The sequence below is a fragment of the Saccostrea cucullata genome, unplaced genomic scaffold (assembly GCF_032062105.1).
Source record: "Saccostrea cucullata isolate Sc308-1 unplaced genomic scaffold, CSIRO_AGI_Scuc_v1 ctg2092, whole genome shotgun sequence".
Taxonomy (NCBI): domain Eukaryota; kingdom Metazoa; phylum Mollusca; class Bivalvia; order Ostreida; family Ostreidae; genus Saccostrea; species Saccostrea cuccullata.
Genome location: NW_026937245.1, coordinates 25,701 through 43,383, shown reverse-complemented (window position 1 = coordinate 43,383; position 17,683 = coordinate 25,701). Strand labels below are relative to the sequence as shown.

General features: G+C 32.3%; 2 long non-coding RNA genes across 2 annotated transcripts; both read left to right on the top strand.

The window, feature by feature from the left end:
• The first annotated feature begins 207 nt into the window (after positions 1-207).
• LOC134247596 (uncharacterized) lies at positions 208-15,501 on the top strand. Its single transcript, XR_009987893.1, has 3 exons — positions 208-400; positions 4,550-4,657; positions 15,416-15,501. It is a non-coding gene; the product is annotated as an uncharacterized LOC134247596 (long non-coding RNA).
• On the top strand, positions 9,693-11,569 carry LOC134247595 (uncharacterized). The gene is made up of 3 exons (XR_009987892.1): positions 9,693-9,849; positions 10,925-11,030; positions 11,452-11,569. It is a non-coding gene; the product is annotated as an uncharacterized LOC134247595 (long non-coding RNA).
• Positions 15,502-17,683: the final 2,182 nt, after the last annotated feature.

Genomic DNA, 17,683 nt, shown 5'->3' with positions numbered 1-17,683 from the left:
AACTTCTCTAGAAAAGTCACTAGACGTCATTAATCAGGGATCACAAGCATATTGTATCTATGTATTCTTTAGAATTATATATATCTGCAAAACAATTGAAGGGGGAGGGCGATTCCCCCGGTTTCTGCGGAATTGATCTGTATAATAATGTTTCCTTGAATTATTGTATATTTTGTAACAATACAAATATCACACTTACAGGTGATACCACAGTACCGTTTTCCTGTTCATGAAGTGGATTCCTGTCCCAAAAATCGATCAGAGTGGTACACAGCTGGAGCCCGACTTAACTGTTCTTATGATGAAAACAACACACTACAGTACCTATGTATTCCAAATAAGGATATAACAAATCTTCTCGAGTTTTGTTATGACAGAACAATGGAATTTAATGAAAAAGGTTTACACAATAAGAGTTCTTTAACAACTGTACAATTTTCTATGATTCATTTTGTATTTCTGGAATAATTAAGAATGCCATTTCTGTACTAACTGTAAAGCCAGAGACTTGCATTGAACAGAAAAGCCTCATGGGAACAAATTAAAGGAACCCATATTTATCTTAGGGGACTATAAAATATGTGGTACAGTATTTAGAAAACTTTGTCCAAGCTCTCAGTCGAGTGCTTAAATGTACCAGATGCTAAGTCAAATATTTTTCTATAAAAATAACAATATTATAACTTTATCTCAATTAAAAAAGTCATATCTTACTATTTGATTGATTGATTGATTGATTATTGTTTTACGCCGAATCGGCAATATTTTTGCCGATTATCGGCAGAAAATATTCAAGAATAAAAGTAAATACGAGGGTTGTTCGAAAAGTTCGTGGACGATGTCATCTTCGTTATATTACTCACTGGAAATTTAAAACAAACACATTATAATATGTAAAAATATTTGTTTTGTTGATGTGTGAAGTTTCATTCCATTTGATTGAACACAAAGAAATTTACTTCATTTTAAAATCAACATGTTTTGTACCCGCGGAGCACACAAAACGGTAATGTAACGTCAACACATAGCGTCGAGAACTTATAATAGATACTATAGCTAAACATTTCACACAGAATATTCCAATTCCCATTCATTAAATTCTTTTTCTAATATTTTTTAAGAATAGATCTCATTGTATAATTTCCCTTGTTAAGGTTTTAATTTCTTTTAGTAGTAAACTCTGCTTTCACAGGATAAGCAACTATGAAGTGCCTTTGTCTTTCATTTACGTTTCAAATTTTTAAGTTGTGTTCAGAAGTTTACAGTAAAACCGTTTCTTCACAGGTCATCCTCATCCGATACAGAGTCTCTGTCACTCAAATATTGCCTGTACTATTTGTACACACATGCACAACTCGCTTGTGACATATTTTCTTGATTCCTTCAACATTTTGAGAGAATATTCAGGATATTTCCAGAGAAAAAAACTGCTTCGGTATCTGCTGCTCCGTGACGTTCTAAAACGTCATAGTTTTTGTCGTTTTCAATAAGGACAACTTATGTTCTCAAGTTGATTTCCTTTCAACAAAGCAAAATATAAAACCATAATTTGGTACACGTATCGATGTAACAATTCTTAATTTGAATTTCTAGATAGTTTTTCGTTTTTCCTCCATTTTACAGAGAATATGACTTTTGACATTATTTATTGTATTGTCTGTAACTGACTAAATTTTGACCTGCTCCGCGATCCGATTTTTTGCATTTTTAAAATTTGGATAATTTTTTAATCAATCGTAATATTTTGATATCAAAATTAATGCATATCATTTGGATTTATTGTTAAAATATTCCTATCAAATTTAGATAACATATGAAGTCAAATAAAACAGATATGACAGTTGTCCACGAACATTTCGAACAACCCTCGTACATAATGATGGAGAGAAAATTTCCGACAAAAATTTGGTTTTCATTACTGTTAAAACTATATTTTTCTTGCTAATTCATTCGCAAAGTAAAGATTCTATATCATATTAAATGAAATGCAATTGATAAAATATGAAGTAAAACTATTCAATAATAATAATAATAATAATAATAATAAACAGTTATTCGATTCTTGACAGCATAAAATTTTATATCTGCAGAATAAGGGCAACAAAAATAAACTGAGGCTAGGCTATTGAAAAGATAGTGTAAGGATCTTTAAATTGAGCTTTTTGTCATATTATATTGAAAAGGGTAAAAATAAGAAAATTGACGAGGGAAATTCTGACCCGAACAAAAAAAAAGTTTCATGGACCAAAATCTAATAATTTATTTCAATTCAGCAATAGTAATCCATTCTCTTTGAAATTCATTTATTTATGTTGCTTGTAATATCAAAGTGAGGAAAACTGAAGTATTTCGAAAAATACTCAAGGACCACTAGTGTAAAGTGTAGGTAATTGACCTAGTTATAATTATCTCAAAGTTAATAATAACAATATAATCATAGGTGTATTAAAAAAAGTGGTTTTTTATCAGTGGATTTTTTTTTCACTATCTGAGTAAACGTCATCCTTAACATAACATAAAAAGATAAATCTAGTTTAACTGTTAATGAGGTGAAAAAAGATGTACAGTAAATATTTAAGTAAATGATTCGAAACATTACATTGGATTGTTTTAATTTTTAATTAATAATCTTATGATGAAATTCAACATGTAAATCTTTGAAAATATCAATTTGATTTTTGAAATGATTTTTTTGTTGCGAATTTATGACAGTACATTGTAGTAGATAGGAAAAACTATTTTTTCATACTTTACATTAAAATAATTTATTTTAAATCAACTTTATAACTTTTAACCGTATTTTGATTTTTGAATCATAAACAACAGTTTTTGAACATTGATTTTATTATTTACTTTTTATGATTTCTTAGTGTTAGTGTTAATTACTTATTTTGCAATAAAAAGGAATGACAATTTATGAAAATGTTTTGTAAAGTTTAATGCCTTTTGAATCCATGTTGATTCTGTTACCAATTAAGGAAACCCCAAGATGCACTGAGTATCTGCTTACAGGATTTATTAAAGTTATATGTCGGTTCTCAGGTACAGAGCCATTTTAAATATATGGTATAACATATCGAGGCTCTATCCCGAACGCCACCATATCATAACTAATGGAGTCTCAACTAAATTTTGATTTGTCTCAACTATTTTTTTTATACAGATATCACTTTTTAAAGTTTTGTTTATAAATGATTCACGCATTACCTTACAAAAACCTATGCTGAAGCACACATTTGAATTGATAAAATTTTGCTTTTCAAAGTTGAGAAAAATAAAGTTAAATTGGTAAAAGGAAAATACTGAAATTCCAAATGGAGATGTTTTCACTAGAATTAATTTTTTCATTTTACATCTCCTTACCTGCATTGTTGAAATGCTACTGAATTTGTACAACTATATCAGAAAGTAGATAATTTACATTTCCCAATACTCCAATGCAACATTTCCATTACTATGCAGTATGCATGAAGGCTCAGTCAGGTATTGTGCATTATATTATCTATCCGTATCAAGTCTGTCCATGCAGGCATTGGCCAACCTTACATCAGTCAGTCAATGCAGGCATTGGCCGAGTGCACAACAGTCAGTCAATGCAGGCATTGGCCGACTCCACATTAGTCAGTCAATGCAGGCAGTGGCCGACTTCACAGTCAGTCAATGCAGGCATTGGCCGACTGTGCAGTCAGTCAATGCAGGCATTGGCCGACTCTCTAAAGAGCCAATGTAGGCATTGACGGACTCTCTTGAGAGTGTGAGAGAGTCAGTCAATTCCTGCATTGGCCCTTGAGAGCCTTGCAATGCCCTAGTGACAATAGATAGAGGGAGAGTGAGAGGGAAAAGGAGAAAGAAAGAGAGATTCACATTGCCTGTATTGGCCCTTTTGATAGTTGTGCAACCTGCATTGGCCAACGATAAACACACTGCCTTAAGAAATTGAGATGAAAATCAGGCATTGACTTAAGAATAATAGCCACCACTGCATTGCATGTTTATTCACTTTCCTGGGTTTAAAATGCATTTTCTATTCCTTTAACGCAAAATTGCATTAGTTAATTACATTTAGAACAAATTCGATTGCATATGATATTAAGATAAAACACAAATCAGAATGAGATAAAAATTGCAAGAAATTGAATGGACATCATGTTATTGTTCCCGTCGTTACTTGTATCATATGAATTTGAAAATAAGTGAAAAAAACTATACCATTTGTTCGGTCTAATTTTGTAATCATAAACAAATTCTTTTGTAAAATCTATTAAATTATATTTACTTTGTTAATAGAATTCAATGTATCTTTTCAAATTGCCCATAACATTGAACTTAAATTAAAAAAAATAAATTAGACATATAAAAATTAGTTGAGACCCCATTAACTTTAAATTTACACAGATCTCTAACTTCTTGATATTACTACTTTGGGCTTTTTACTGTTATTATGAAAGTTTTTTTTTTTAATTGAAAATATTAGATATACTGAAAAAAAAAAAACGTTTTGACTCTTTCTTATGTCTGATACAAAACAATATACTTTACTTTTTAACAGGAAATTGTCTACTTTTGTATCCTCCTGGAAATCTAACACAAGTTAGCTGTACGAAGTTTAGAGTTGGATGTCCTGAGCAAGACTATCTTAGCAGTGATATATTTAATTGTAAGTAGCGACATGACAAGTGTCTTTTTTTAAAAATGAGAATATTTTCTGTGGATGTTATTATTGATTTCAGTCAGTTATACTGACTTATGAAAGGAATGACTGCACTTACGCTATAAGAGTTGGATCTCTTATGTTTTGCGCAAAATAAAATTACAAAATTCATTAAATTTATGTTTTATAGGAATTAAACAATGTCTAAAGAGCAGGTTACGGTATATTTTATTACATGAAATAATTAAATAATGCCGAGCGACACTAGCTTTTTTGACGAGGGTTTAACAGTTTTGTCACATTTCTATTGTTATTCATATGCTTACTAGTGTTCAACGACATTGTTTACATAGAGCTGCAACTTGACAATTGAAAGTTGTCTTGTTCAAATTTCCGGAATCTAAGGCCTTTACATGTTCTTTTCAATAACATTGTCTGTAATTATAGAAATATGTATGAAAAAAAATTCTAGAAATAAATATCAATTACATATGCTTGCACATTGATCATAGATTAATTTAGCGATATATTGTAATGTTAAACTTAAAATGGGTAGCCGAAAAGGATCCAAATGACGTTCTTAAGTGCACTTATTCTTTATCATAAATAGGGCTTTGTTAATACGAGGGTAGACAGACATTAATATTCATTATATCCACACTTTTTAAAGAAAGTTCGGGTATATTGATGTATCTCATATCTGTCCATCCGTCCGTCTGTCAAACTTTTCTTCCCTGAACTCCTCCTACATTTTACACAGTAGCCTTATCATATGTTAGGAGTACTCCTACTAGTAAGAGCCTCGGTTAACGTCCCTATGCTCTTTAAATACCTCAAACTCTTACATCAAAAGGCCTTTTTCTTAAGAGCTCGTTCCGCCCGAGATTTGGGTCGGAACATATTTTGCGTGAAATAAACTGTTAACATGTAATTTTCAGGTACCTACGTGTTTGCATGAGGTAGGAAAGTTACCAAAAATCATAAAACCCATTCTCAATTTTATTCAGTGTGCATTATTGTTAATTACTGAAAATTGTCATTATTTCAATTTGTCACCAGGAGTATTTGACTTCACGTTAATTTTGCGGAATGCTAATCAGAAAAAGAAATTTTTGTTGCATGAAAATAGTTTTGTTTCGTCTGATTTTCTGCATTTCATTCCCTAATTTTAAACATACGACTTGTTTCAATTTCTGCTCCGATTTTAAAAATAATGGGGTTTAATGGATTAATTGCTAATACGAGAGATAAACATTGTTTTATGCGTAAGTTTTATCGTAAAAAGGGACTTAACATTTTATTGTTTAGTGCCATTCGAAATATACAAAGCCTTATTTTTATTCAAATAAATTATTTCCACTTGTGGTTTCAGCGGCGAGAAATTTTATAATGGATGCTATAGGTTAATCGGCGCCAAGTCAAAGGTATCTCGGGGTCAACCTCTAGCATGTTGGAGTACTTTTGAGAGATGGTTGGTGGTACATGTATCATGTAGATTTGCAATAAGGTTTCAGAAATTTGATTTTGCCCCGGGGGGTTAAATTGGGGTCGGAAAATGACATTTTTTAAATTAAAAAAGCCCCGTCTTCCATGATATCCTCCTACATTTAACATGGTAGCCTAATCACCTTTTAGGAGATGGTTTGTGGTGTCATGTAGACGTGCAGTGTAAGGTTTCGGAATATTGATTTTGTCCCCCGGGGGGGGGGGAGCAAATTAGGGTCGAGAAATGACGGTTTTTATTTTTAAAAAAAGTCTTCCCTGAACTCCTCCTACATTTTACATAGTATCCTAATCATCTAAATGGAGTTGGTTGGTGGCGTCATGTAGATGTGCAGTAACGCAACTAGGTTAAGGGCTACCCAAAGGTAGATCAGTGTATACAGAGCCTCGGGAATTCGATTATGACGTCACGGTTAAATTGTACAAATGAATCTCGGCGAATAAATAATAATTTTCTTTTTCATATACTCTTACATTCTTTGATTTCTCATAATTATTGTAAATATAATTCAATGTATAACTTATCTTGTTATTATACCACTATCTGAATGTAAAATCAAAGCCAACTTGATCTCGCTGTGCTAACAGATATGACGTCATAGGCTAGTTTGATACACAATTTCTCTGTACTTGAGACGCTGATCACGCTATAAGTGGAACTGAAAAAATGAAAATTAAAACTAAATAAGTGTGATCTGACTTTTTTGAATGCATTAATCAATAGTACACAGTCTTATTTAATTGATAATTTTAAGGTATCTTCTAAAGCCGCAGTCAAGCTCTTTTATACAGAAACGCACAACAATCACAGGTACAACCCCTCCAAAATCTCAAAAGTTCAACGATATCCGCTTGTTTATAAATTATAATATTTTATACACATGTAGCTACTGCCCCTACTATTTTGAAAAGTGCTGAGAGCAAGTTGTGCGCTGTTGATTTTTTCCGTAATTTTACATTTCTTCAATGCGTATAGTGTAAATGCACATTGTTTATCAAAAATCGGCTAAATTTTAAATAATTCCCGGGCATGGAGAAGTTGCTCCCAGCACTTTTCGGATTAAGAAATTTGTCTCAAAGAAAACACAATCAATTTCATAGTGAAAAATTATCCGTATATCGTTGAACTTTTACGATCTTTGTATCCGTACATATTTTTTTCTAATTTTAAACATGTCGCATGACAAACAGCTGATGTACGTGGAGTCGCTCTGGCCGAACTCGGTTCAGACCCCATACATACATATGCATTAGTTTAATTCCCATTAAATTAAGACTCATGCTAATAGAAATATATCAACATTATATTGATTTTTTCGGAATATTTTAAGGCATATTTCCTATGGGCGGCCTTAACCTGGCTGCGAAGGTTACGGAATATTAATTTTGCTTGTGGGGGTCAAATGGGTGTCGAAAATGGCGTTTTTATGCAGAAAGCCTTGTCTTCCCTGAAATATTCCTACATTTTACACAGTAGCCTAAACATCTTTGAGAGAGTTAAATATTTTGAAAATGAATTAGATCAAACATCAACTTCAAGGTGTAAAAAAAATCATAGCATGCTGGAAAACATCTTGAATTCTTAAGAGTAATGTCCATGTCAAATGTAAAAGTCATATCTCTTCTCAATCAAAAGCAAATGCAACATTTTTGAAAAGAAGGTTAAGCTTCAAGGTCAAGGTCACTGAGTTATAAGTCGTGATTTATTTGGGAAGATCTTATCACAAGAAACAATATTCGTGCATGTATAATATGAATGCCCTAATTTTTTTTCTTTCAAAATGATGAATTTAAAACAATGTGTTTTTTTGCAAGTAGGTCAATTTTCAAGGTCACGGGTAAAAAAAAAATTCTGCCATTGTCACAGGTAAATACTAATACATATGTTTAATATGAATGCCTTGTCGCTTCTCATTCAATAGATATGACCGTGATCCCCAGGATAATTTTTTTGTGAAAGATATACAGGCTTACATACAAATGTACATATTTTTATGTGAATTGGTTAAAATTGGCCCTGTGATCCTACAGAAGAAGTTAAAAATGTAAAAGGTTTCCAGTTTAACAAACAAAAGACAGTTGTTATGTGATAAGAAAACCAGAAAAGTTCAATTGAGCTAAAAGGTTTGAATCACAAGTATTTTGAAAGAGCTACCATGGTTACACAGTATTTGAAAAGCTTTATCTTCATGCACTTTTTTGAGAAGCTGAAAAGATATGACATGTATCCATTGTTTAAAAAGCTGAACATTTCAGAAAACAATATATGAAAATAGTTAATCACAGTGTTTTGAGTAGCAAAATAGAACTAGTAAACTTTTATAGCAATTACATCCATAAAACTTAGCAATTGTAAGATGCACAGCCTTTTGAACTCTTATAATAATTATTTTTAAAATATATCTATCTTCATTTCTGATTCAAGTGAGAACAAGAGATATATGTTTTATGTTTTTTAGTAATTTGTTCGTTTGTTGTGAAAACATCTCTCTCGGGAATTTTTTCCTCATATGGAAACGCAACCACTTAAAAATAATGAAGACAGGATGTGTTTGTGAAACACTGATGCCCCCGCATGGCAGCTTAAGGCTAAAGTTGAAGTTTCTCAAATGTATGTCAAACTGAAAGGTCAAGGTCAAAGGGTTAAAATTGTTGGTAATAAAAGAAAGTTTTGTCACAAGGAATACACATATGAAATAAGAAAGCCCTAGTACTTCCTGTTCAAAAGTTCAACTTAATTGCCAAGGTTAAAGTTTTTTAAAGTGGGTCAACTCTAGGGTCAAGGTCAAACATATTTAAACCTGTTGAAAGTTCACAATGGGGTCTGTATGTCTCGTCACGTGACTCGCGAGATTCTACGATAATTTTCACTTCCGGGTAGCTGACACAAGGAGCTGTGTATTGAGTTAAGCATGTTTCTGGTGTATACAAAGCTTTCGAGGAAAAGTTAAGTAGTTTTACAAAGCAGAAGGGTTCTCCGACTTACGATGGATGAATTGCGTGTCTTAAAAGCTTGGGTGCGAGTGTCCACCAGAAAAAATGCGATCGAAGTACAGGTAAACAATCAGAGAATGTCAACTGTTTCTTGTTCTGTTGTTTATTTTGAGAGAAAATGAAGTGTTTTACTTTATACCCGAATGAAATAGATTCATAATCATCTTTCGCCTTAATGTGTTAACAGATTTTTCTCGAATTCGAGGACGATAATGTTATTATCAGCTGATTATAGAGGAGAAGTTTTGTCAGTGTCAGATGGGTACAAACGTCACATTTTGTGGTTGCATCACATTTGCATCGGTAAATATACTTTTTTAAAATAAAGTTTTACCTGTTGTGTGTCACTGGGTCGCCTATTTTAGATCTATTTCCCAAAGATAAGATGTTCATATAATTATATTTTGCTATTTGAAGTATTTCGCTGCATTCAATATTGAACAAAATTCAAATCACTTCAATACAATGACCATACATGTATTTCTCACTTCAGACTGTATGGTGTTTATACTTTCTTTATATTCAATTTATTCATCGATCTCATAGAATTATATACATTAAAACTTATTTTATAGCAGAAGTACAAGAGAACCAGGCAGTAACACAGATGAAAGATGCTGTTGCTGAAAGATCCAGTCAAGCACATAAGACTAAACTGACTTTGAATGATCAGCCTCCTTAAAAATGCAAATCAAATACAGGTATGAAATTGATGCAACAGAATAAGTTCTAGGACATATATATAGAATTTATTTTCATAAGACATAGTATATCAAAATATTACAAAAAGGTTATGGATGTCCAGTAATGCATTACCCTTGCCCACCCTAGGGTATTCTTTTAGACATTTACCCATGATTCATCTATACTGTCATCTCACCTCACTATTAATTGATTGATTGTTGTTTTATAACTTTCCTCTCAAGAATCTTTTACTCATATGGAGACGCACCCACTTGATGGTGGAGAGATGTAAATTTTGTCCTATACTCGGGCCATTGTCAATTTAAGCAGTGAGGGATATTTTTCATGCCAGTACCTGTGACATAGTTTAAACGGTCTCATATGAAGTATCCACGTCTCCATGTCCCACAGTGTGCAACGTAATCACCTCAGTATAAAAATGGGATGAAACCCTTGTATACAGTTTAAATGAATAATAATATTATATATACATGTATTGAATTTTTTTTTAATAAAATGACTAAAAACCTTGTCAACATTGGCCATCATTAAATATGTGTTTGTATCCAGAATATCCAGATTAGTTGGTAGGTTTTTTTTTTTTTTTTTTTTTTTTTTTTTTTGCCTTACAGTATTGAAAAACATTGATAACTGTCCTATTAAAAATCACAGACTCAGAAATCTGTTGAAGTTTTCAAAAAATTGAAGTGCTGAAAAAATGATTACTAATGGTAGGGCAGATTTTAATGGGTCAGTCTGAGTACATCAACCAAATCATTTTGTTATTGGTGGCCTTAGTAGGGGCACTCTAAATATGAAAATACAGTGTGTAAAACAAATATTTTTAAATCATTTTTTTTTTTATGAAAAGGCCTTAAATATTTTTTGGTATATAAAGGACAATTTTTAGTCTGTTTTTCTTGTAAAAATATTGATAAAATTTAATGAAGAAGGTTAAGATTTGTATTAAATATCCAGTAAATGGATATTTACCAGATTTTTAACTCATTACACCTAAATTATCAGTAATGCATATTAGAACAACTGTGCAATAATTTGAATGACATTTTACAGAAGTTTGCTAAATTACAGGTTTTTGTCAGCTTATTTGGAAATCGTAGGACATCACTGATTTGATCAAGAACTCACCCAGCGTGAAGACCAGCCATGTGCCTCACTTGTCATGACATTATTAAAGGTAAGTTACCCCATCAGCAAAGAACTGACAAGCAAAACCTTCAAAAGATTTTCATTTAAGATACTTATTTAATTGGTAGTTTTAATACCGTATATTAAGCATAATTTTTAGCGAGGCATTATCAGCTAGGTTTCTGAGATTGCTAAAATTGAATATCACTGAAAATTAAATGTGTTTAAGTTGTAATAATTATGTTAATGAAAATTATATACAAATATTATTAAGTTAGTAAGCTTTTAAAAATCGCAATAATTACTTCTCGCTAAATAGAAAATACCAAATTTTAAGGACAAATCACTAAATTTGCATCATGATCTCGCTAAAATTTCCACTTGTACAGTATTTTAATTTCTGTAAAATGTTTTGTTACATTTTATAAAAACAAAAAATATATATTTAAATCAAAATCATTTTATTTCAGCACTTTGTGACAGTTGGAAGATGGGATTTAAAACATGACATGGCTCTATATTACGGCATTAGAGACCAATCCAGGTTTACGTATAAAGCGAAGGAAAACAGTCAAGCATCATTTGGAGCCACGTGTACATATGTAACCGCCTTTACAATATGTCCTCTTATTTAAGAAATCACAGTGACCAGTTGTACCTATGATGTCGGACGAGATCCTAATAAAAACTTCTGTTGCACTCATCACTACCTGCAAAGAAATGAAAATTTTAAATGACTTGTATCAACACTTTTGTAGTACATCTGGCTTGTATTTTCAGGTCTTGTTAGCCTTTATTTTCATTCAAACAAAATTTTATAAGTACTAACCTGCAGGTGTAAAATGTTTGAAACAATTTGCTTGTCTCAGAAGAAAATTCTCTGTCATTTAGCAGTGTCATGAGCAGTTGATTGAGGTCACAATTCCACCGGCAAAGAGTACATTGGGTTTTTGTAGCTGAATGGTGCCAAATAAAACACTTTTCACAAGAACCTGGCGAATGTATTAAAGTGGAAGTGAGCATCTACACAAAAAATGAATACTTTCTCAAATATTAATAGTGATATGTTATGCCTGTGTACATCCTAATTATATATATATAGCTAATTACACAAGTAACTAGCAAATATACAATGTCAACTTCCTTAATTTTTTTCTCAAGTTCATGTATAGTGTATCAAAATAAACATGCAATATTTGTCTTGCTATGCTGAAGTATTTTTAAGAAAATGTTATTCGTTGAAACAAGTGTGCAAACACTCTGCACAGTTAGCTATTTTTGTGGAGAAGTTACATGTACCTATCAACGTGCATTTTGAATCATGGGGATGTAATGTTAGGCACACCGAAGGAGAAAAGTAATTGTTAGCAAATGTTTTTACCAATCAGATTTGATATTTAATAAAGTATGTGCTAAATTTAACTAGTATTATGGTTCATTCATCTTAATTTATTTACCATTGTATGTGAGCTTTCGTGAATTTGATAAATAAATGAACTAGTAGGTTTGATAATGAAGAAAAAAAGGTGCAGTCCAAAATTTACCCAATACAATGTCAAAAGAAAATAAATTCCATCATTAACTACTTGGAAGTTGTCACACTCTTCATGAGTATAAGGATTATGAGATATACTATACATAATGTAAACATATCACATTTAGCCATATATTTTATTTAGCGGAAAACATAGTCCGCCTATCCAAGTACATCACTAAATGTCTTGTATATGAATTTAATAACTAGCACATTCACATTGCGCTAAATCAAATATAATAGTATGCTAACTTGTTGAAAATTGAATTTCCACCAAATTGTACACGCAAAATGTAATACATTTACAGTATGTATGCCTCATGAACAGAACAGATCTATACCGGTATATGGATGACACATTCAGTCGAAGTGTTGTCCCTTTTTCCATATCTGCTGGATCCCTGTAAAATATGATCACAAATGTAGATAAAATATTCTATCGTTGAAGGATGAATGTCCTATGGACCCAGTTATTGCCTCTTTGGAGACAACGTTAGATTGATCTATCCGACAAATGCCTTCATTAGAAAAATTCCTATTTCTAATTCCTATTTTAAGAAAGAAAAAAAGTCTGTTTCATAATTGTAAGAGTATTCGGGAAAGGAGTCATAAGGCTATACATGTTATATTGAAATTGAATATATAGTGTATACATCCCTGTGTACATGAAAGAAGTAATATTTGACATTTTTATTTCTGGATAGAGTACATAACAAGTTAATCTATTGTATTTCTAATGTAATTCAAGTATAATACATAGGCTTTAGTCCCCCTTTTTATTACAAATATATACATAATATAGGCATTGAAAATTGGTGTGTACCTTTATTTTGTTGGTTAAGCCCCCCCCCCCCCCATTCTATGTACCTGTCCCGTGTGCTAAATAAATGAAATACATTTAAGGAACCAATCTTTAGGGAACCTTTTAGTTTGGAAACACATTATTTCAGCTTTAAAACTATTTACATTTTCCTTTATGCTTTAAAATGTTCGCCAACCACACTGCTAATCGTGACCCATTCGGAATGGCTTGTATGTACGTCATTTATAAAACAATAAAGCAGTTAAACGCTGTTTACCTGTATCAATCAATCCATTATATCCTCTTCTTTTAAATAATCGGGAAACAAACGACATGACAGGCTCTGCTAGTCCACCGCGAGGCTTAAAACTAAATGCCAAGCGGTAATCCATTGTCTCCAAGAACGCTCAGGTACCCGGAAGTTAGAAAACGAAAGTGAAAGTTAACGAGACTTACTGACCCTATGAATACACATGTTAAGCATGAACTCCCTAGCACCGACTGATCAAAATTTAGGCCAGGATCAAAGTTTGGTATTTTTCTTGTAAAAATGGGTAAAATACCAAGGTTTAGGTCAAGAGATCAAGAGGTAAAAATTGGTGGTACCCATAATAAAGGTCTTGTGACAAGGAATTAACCTATGAAACGTGAAAGCCATGTGTATAGCCCATTCCACTTTAATTTTATGGGCAAGGTTAAAGTTTATGCGGACAAACAGACAAACAAACATAATAAAAACACAAGAAACAAAATATGTATATAGCCAAATGGGAAAAACTTCTATTATATAGGAGTCACAAGATCAATTGTAATTTCAGGGACAGGGAGTGGCTAGGGAGATTGAACCCCCCTGGAATTTTCTTTGTTATTTAAATAAGACTATACATTGAAACAAATAAAAATGACTTTGGGCATCCCCCCTTAGAAAACATTGACCCCACGATTGTTTTTATTTTGTTTATTTGTTTGCAGATTTTTTTTTTCTTTGCTTGTCAGGAATTTCTGGGCTGGACTTTTTTTTTTACTGAGGTGTGAACCCCCCTCCCTAAAAAACATTCTGGATTTTCACCATTAATTGAATGTCACATCGACATTAGGACATAATTTCACAATGTGAAATTCGTCTAGTGTGGCATGCGATGATCTTTGACTCATTTTGAACTTAAACCTAATCATTTGCATTTTGGTTTATTTTACTCCAATCTACACTTAAACTTGTACTTACCGACTGGCATAGGTCCTGTCAACGTCATGAAATATAATCCAATTTTAACACAAAATGAATTATTTCAATAAACGCCACACACCATGTGATATCCCATTCGGCAATACTTGAGAAATTCCGTGGCCTAAATCATATGAAGTACGAATCGGCTGAGATGTGCCGAGTGGTGCTTAATCTAAAAATATGATCATGGGTGACGCAAACCAATGTGATGTAGAAATTTTCCAAAAGGTGTTTACATGTAAACATGTATAGTTCAAGAACAAATTTTAAATTACACATGTAATTCATAACAAACAATGTTTTGACATAACTTTTCCATCTAGCCATATAAAAAATGTTGGTGTGTGTGTGTGGGTGTCTCCGGTGGGGGGGGGGGGGATAAGTAAATTTAAAATGTTCCACTTATGAGCAAAACATTTATCAGAATCTTTTTTACATCATTAATTATATCCTGTCTTTTATAAGAGGCTCTAAGTCATAGGTCACATGGTCACAGGGTCTGAGAATTTCATCCTCAATTTGACGAATACGAGTACTGTGTAAATTATAGAATTATTTTGAATTTGTCCTTGGAAAGCCCAATATCTTGGGGGGGGGGGTATTTAGAGGCAAGACAAACACCTTAGTGCAGGTTAACTGTCTCATAAAAGCATCTAATTAACATTTTCAGCCATTAAACGATTCATGTTTTCTTTTAATTAAATTATACGCATAACATATCATAATATTATTTCGATTAACTTTTTTAAAATGAAAAATTGCAATAAAAAATGGAGTTTGCTACATGCTTGAACACTGCACTGAAAAAAACTTTATTAATACATATTTTGTCATTGCTTTATTCTTATAATAATGTTCTCGTTATTGTAGATTCCAGTTGTTTAGAAATGAACAAAAACCTTGGGTGCTTTCAAGCAGATTCAAATTGTAATGGTATCGACAAAAAGAAAAGCACAATATTTTTTGAGTAAGTTATATATCCGTATACGTATATATATGTATATAAGTTCAAGAAATTTTGGTTGCAGAGTTATTCAGTATTATAAATCATGTCTGAAAATTTTTCAGAAATCTTATGAAAAATTCTATGAAATTGAAACAGGTTCACAAGAAATATTAAAAAAAAAATTAAATGATTCGTCTAATGAAAAAGGGACTCCATAAGGTACCAATTACCTTTTTTCAATACAATATTATGGCGTAAAAAGAAAAATAATCAGATCCACGTTACATTATTCAGATTAATTTTTGAGTATAAGTAATCAAAGATTAAGAAAATATTGAATTATCGTTAAATCACAAAGTATGCATAGAACAGGTGCAGTGTGTATATAGTAATGGATCATGAACAATTGTACATGTGCATGATGTTGATGAGAATATCTTGAATAGTTATTTTAAAATTGAAATTGAAATTCTAATGCAGCTGATTTCCTCTCCCTAATATGTATAAGAATTTTAGGCTGGATAAGAATAATAAATTTCAGAGCTAAACATTTTTTTTTGGGGGGGGGGGGGAGTAAAGACAGAGTAACAAGAATGGCTTAAGTCCAAAAATGTTATTGCTGTTGGATATATTTCTCATTAATATTTGTGAGGAAATGTGGTTTGAAAAGAATATCTTTAATAATTTCTTTATAACCGTTCTAAACACTATTTTTTTAAATGAGGTCAAGGTCAAAAGAAATACCTAGGTCCGACAATTTTGATGGAGTTGAATATCTCATGAATAACTCAACAAAATAAGTTAAGGGCCAACTTGAGAATTTTATTTTTTTGCAACATATATTGTAAAGGTGGAGGAAACAAATAACATTTTAAAAGTAAACAATTATAAATCTCTTATAATAAACAAATGAACAACATGTAACAACATGTAACAACATGTAACTGTCAAAACAACAAGAATATTTATCAATACAGGATATCATGAGGACACAATAGTCGTGTTTTCAGGGTTTTAATTAACCTGGAAAGTCCTAATATTACTTTCAGTATCTTGTATGACCGCCTCTAGCCCGAATTTCTTCCCTACATCGATTTGGAAACCTGTATCCATCAATATGAAATTTTCACCGATGGCACCAGTGTAAGGCCTAACAATTTATGCAAGGATCTCATCCCTGTAACGAACACCTGTTAGCGACCCATTCCTTATGACATAAAGGTCTGTGGAGCCATCGTAACTGATACCTGCCCAAACCATGACTGATCCACAGCCAAACCGGTCATGTTCAGTGATGCAGCAGTCCTTAAACCTTCATACTCGTCTGCGACCATCATTAAAATCAAGAAAAAATCTGGATCCATCCGTCCATAGCACTCCTTGGATACGATGATGGTCCCAGTTGTTATGGACTTGAGCAAACTGGAGGCGACGGTTTCGATGTTCCACGGTTAAAGGTGGGCGCACAGCAGGTCTTCTTGCACGTAATCCCGCATCTTGCAGTCTGTTTCTCAAGGTTTGTGTTGAAACCCGAATACATTTTGCTGCAGATAGCTCTCTGTTCAAAGCAACAGCTGAAGACATTCGATTTCTCTTCGCAAGTAGGGATATTTGTCTATCTTGTCTAACAGTTGTACTTTTTAAATGACCACTTTTAGCGCAGTACAGTTAAGGTGCGCAATGGAAATATCGGCTAAATTTTGTACTTAGAAACGTATTCGTAATCGAGATGGCGATTATTTTTAGTACATTATTTATATCGGATAATTGTAATTATGATTAATAACTACATATCGAGGACGATTATATTTTATATTTAGACTAGTCACGTGATGCGGCAGTCATGCGATTTGAGCACATTGACTTGATATATTCATGTTACATATAAATGTCACTAGTGCAAGGGCATAACCAAGTTAAATTTCTAAGTTTAGTATATAAATATTTTCAACAAGCATTGTAGTTTTTAAAAAATGCTGCGATCCTGTCTAAATTCTGCAATGTCAATGTTAAAATTAAATTTGTATGACTGAATGCTGTATTTTTTGCTGGACAGCGGCATGAAATATTGATATAATTAAATTGTTTTTAAGATTTCATCAGGATCGCAGCACTTTTCAGATACCTTATTAGTTCTATAGTTGAAATGTAAAAGCTTACTTTGATCCATAGAGTGTATGCCCTTGCACTAG